Raw genomic sequence first — 4,432 nt, forward strand, 5'->3', positions numbered from 1 at the left:
ATATATCAGCAGCAGATCCACATTACAAAAAATGTTAAATGAAGTCATTCAGACATAAGGAAAATGATGCCAGGTGGAAATATAGATCTACACAAAGGAATAAACATATAAGGTAATTTTTATTGAAATATCTTTAAATGTTTATTTGTAGTAGTTTCTGATTTCAGCTGGAAGATATAGAAATATGGAAAGAACATCACTTTCATCCATACAACAAGAAAAATGCTGGACAAAATAGAAATTAACAACTTGTCTTGAACCTATCAGATAATTGAAGCCAAAGGGCATACAACTGACCTGAAATCTCAAGAGAGTTGCCTGCAGATAAAAACAAGACTGGATCATTGTATACCCAGAATAAATGTTATGAATGCCATATAAACTACATGAAGATTAACTGGAAATATTTAATTAACTGCTAAAGGCCCTCTGTGGATTAGCATGAGAGAATGAATTAGAATGGATAAGGGCCCCAGGCAGAAGTGTATTCTCACCTATTTACAGTCCTTTGTTACCCAGAAAACCCGCAGGTATAACTGAAGAGGACCATAAGAAAGCTGCCCAGTGTTTCTGACTGGAGGAAAAAAACAATAATAGCCACTGTCAAAATCAACAGAGATCACCGTCCTGCCCCATTCCATCTGCCCCATTCCATCTGCGCCACAGAACAAACGATTTCATCTTCAAAGTAGACACTAGTAGAAACCCATTGCAGCTGAATGAAGAAAATGCAGACCACCACAAAAATCGCATAATTTATCTTCCTAAAATCTTCTACATTTGGAGAAGGAATAAGAATACTTGTGAAGAGCATGTCTCAAAACCCAGGTTAAAAATATTTGCCTAGTAATGGGCATGGAGGAGGGCACTTGTTGGGATGAGCACTGAGTGTTGTTGGAAACCAACTTGACAATAAATTATTTATAAAAAAATATTTGCCTAAAATTGAGGGCTTAAAAAGAACATCAGAGAATGTCCCCTTCATCAACCTCCCCCTTACCACTAACAAATCTCGAGTAAATATTATAGCGGAGTACATCTGAAAGGATGACAATTCTGACTATGGGGAGCAAAACAAGAGAAAGATCCAAATCCAAGAGGATAGACAAAAACAAGGTATCACTAGAGGATTTTGAAATCTCTTGTGCCCATAGCAACAGCCAAATCCAACTCAGATAACCATGGCAACAAATTCCAACTCCAGTAACCATAGCAACAATAGGAACTAAGGAAATCTCAAACCTAGTCCAATTCCTGACTAGATCAACACAAGCATCCACACTAAAGGCCCAGAAGAAGGAAAAACAGCTAATCTTGAAGTATAAAAAAATTATCTGAGTATCCGCTATTCTATATATGTTCATCTTTCAAGAAAAAAAATTAAGTGGCATGAGATAAAAACATGAAAAAACAGTTTGAAGAGACAAAGAAATCACCCAAAGCAGACTCAGATATGACATGGCTGTTAAAACTATCAGAAATGAAATTAAAAACAACTATGATTAGCATGTTTAAGCACTGGTTTTCAAAGGAAAGAGGCAAGTTTTCCCACAAGGAACATTTGGAAATGTCTAGAGGTATTTATTATTGTGATAAGATATGGTATGGCATCGAGTGGGTAGAGACCATAGATGCTAAGCATCCTATAATGCACAGAACAGCATCTTACAATAGAATTATCTGGCTTGAAATTATTATGCTGAGGTGGAGATTCCTTGGAAACCCTGTATTAAAAGCTCTAATGGAAAAAATAGAAAACATGTAAGATTACAGAGATGTAAGAAGGAATAAAATGGAGAAACTAGAAATGAAAAATGGAAATCAGATTGCTGTTTTTAATGTTTTATTTTTGAGAGAGAGACAGAGGACATGAGTGGGGGAGGAGCAAAGGGTGAGGGAGACACAGAATCTGAAGCAGGCTCCAGGCTTCGAGCTGTCAACATAGAACCCCATTTGGGGCTCAAACTCACGAACTATGAGATCATGACCTGAGCAGATGTTGGAGGCTTAACTGACTGAGCCACCCAGGTGACTTTGATAGCACATCAGCACGTTTACTACATTTGAGGAAAGAATAACTATTTTGAAGATGAGTAAATAGAAATGACTCAAACTTAAATACTAAGACGAAAAAGAGTAGGAATATGGTACAGAACACACAAGCAATGTGGACAGTAAGACATCGTGCAATCCCATAAGTAGAGGAGAGAGGATAAAACAAAAGAAATATTTGAAGAAATAATGGCTGAGAATTTTCCAAAGTTACTAACAAATACCACATCTCAAAACTTTCAGAGAATACCAAGCAGGATAAACATAAGAGGAAATAAAACCACGCAAGATGGCGGAGAAATAGGGAGTTCTGTACTTCCTGCCTGCATATTTCAAAGAAAGGCTGAAGCCAAAGGACACTGAACCCCAAGAGCCTGGGAGGAAAAGAGACAGAGTCCACTATGACCATACCACCCTGAATGCGCCCGATCTTGTCTGATCTCAGAAACTAAGCAGGGTCGGGCCTGGTTAGTACGTCAATGGGAGAAGACAGACTCATAGGTGCATGATTGAGAACTGGGGATGATAAAAATGGCCCCAGACATGGAGGCATGGAGGGGAGAGAGCTCCCTCTGCGGAGAGACAAAAGGAAGAGGAAGAGGAAGAGTGGCTGAAACTGCTTGTAGAGCTGTCTCTGGAGAACAGAAAAATCTTAACCCTGGATGGAGAGGGATCCTATGATCCCATTTCTAACTGCAGGGCATTCGGAGAGAGATCCTATCTTTAGCTGAGGTTCTTTCTTTGTGCTGCATACCCTGGTCCCAGGAGGCACCAGGAGGAACTGCTCCCCTACTCCCCCTACTCTATCCCTGGCTAGGAAACAACCAGGCCTGTGGGATTACACTTCAGGTGGTATTATTAAAGCACACAGACCAAGATCTGGAAATGAGGCAGGACTTGGGACATAGAACATGCCCTACCTTAGCTACATCCGAGGCACAAGGAGATCAGACCCAAAAGAGTGATTTGAAATGCTCGATTCCAGAAGCGACTGGAGTGCCGCCATTTTTCTCCCCACAACAACCAAGGCAGGGCCTCAGGGAGCAGCCCACAGGACCCACAATGGAGGGAAAAGCTGCCTATACCAAACCATGCCCATCTGTGCTGGAGAGCATTTTTTTTTTTACCAGAGCAGTTGGCAAGAAAAACACTGAGGCATTGCTGTGATTAACTTTAGATCAATTCTTGCTATTCAGATATATTCTCCCTTATCTCATTCTTATCTCTCTCCTCCACTGGACTGGGACTCTGGTCATTGATTTGCTTAAACAGTCACTTTTAATCTATTCTCTTGATACATATTCTACACCTCCATCATTACCTTCCTTTATCACTCTCTCTGAAATAATAAGACTATAGAGTTTCTCTGGGTAACATTATCTTCATTTCTTTCTCCTCACCTCCTACAATATTCTCTTTTTTCTATCTCTGAATTAGGCCTTTTAGTCTCTTTGCCTAGTCAGTGTTCAATTTTGCTTTCTCCACACCCCTGTCATTTCTCTCTTTTATATGTTCTTCCATCAGCACTGCTTCCACCCTGCTCTCTATTTGTAGCTGGGATTTCTGGTTTCATGCTTTTAGACTACCCTTTGTCTTTTGTTGTTTTTGTTTTGGGTTTTTTTCCTTTGGATTTGCTTGTTTGTTGGATTTGTCTGTGCGTTTCCGTGCTTTTGTTCCTTGCATAATTCTCTGTTTGTTATCCTTTCCAGGGCTTCCTCAAGAAACAAGCCAAAGTACACATGGTGGAGAGTCCCAAATATCACTATGAGTAGGAAAATAAAAAAAAAAAAAGGCACAACAATAGAGACTAAGGGACACCATTAAAAAAAAACTTCCTGAGAGGGGGAGGGGCAAAATGGTAGAGAAGAAGGGAGCTCCGTGCATTGCACTCGCCCCCATATATCACATGGAAAAGATCTGAAACCATAGGAAACCTTACAGAACCCAAGAGACTGGGAGAAAAAGGACGCAGAATCCACTGAGAAAGCCTTCTAAGGTGAGTGCGAACTGGGGAAGATAAAATCGGGCCAGGAACAGAGACTCACAGGGAGCGGGGCGATCCCCCTCTGCAGGGAATGAGAGGGGAAAGAGACAGTCTGAAACTACTCAAGACACGGCCCCTGTCGCTTGGGAACAGAAAAACCTCCGCTCGGGGCACAGAAGGATTGTGTGCGCCAAATCCCTGTGCGACAGGTCCCCGCAGGCCAACTCGTCCTGGATCAGCCGCACGCAGACCGCGCCAATGTGCTCCTGGCTAGCTGGATCCCTGAAGGAGCTGCACGCATACAGGGCATCCGCGCTCCTGGCCTGGCTGGACCCCTAAAGGGAAGGCGAAGGGCTTGAATCTGGGAGATTTCTCCCCGAATTCGTGTTTCGGGTG

Source organism: Hyaena hyaena, unplaced genomic scaffold (genome assembly GCF_003009895.1).
Source record: "Hyaena hyaena isolate Hyena2069 unplaced genomic scaffold, ASM300989v1 scaffold_2183, whole genome shotgun sequence".
NCBI lineage: Eukaryota > Metazoa > Chordata > Mammalia > Carnivora > Hyaenidae > Hyaena > Hyaena hyaena.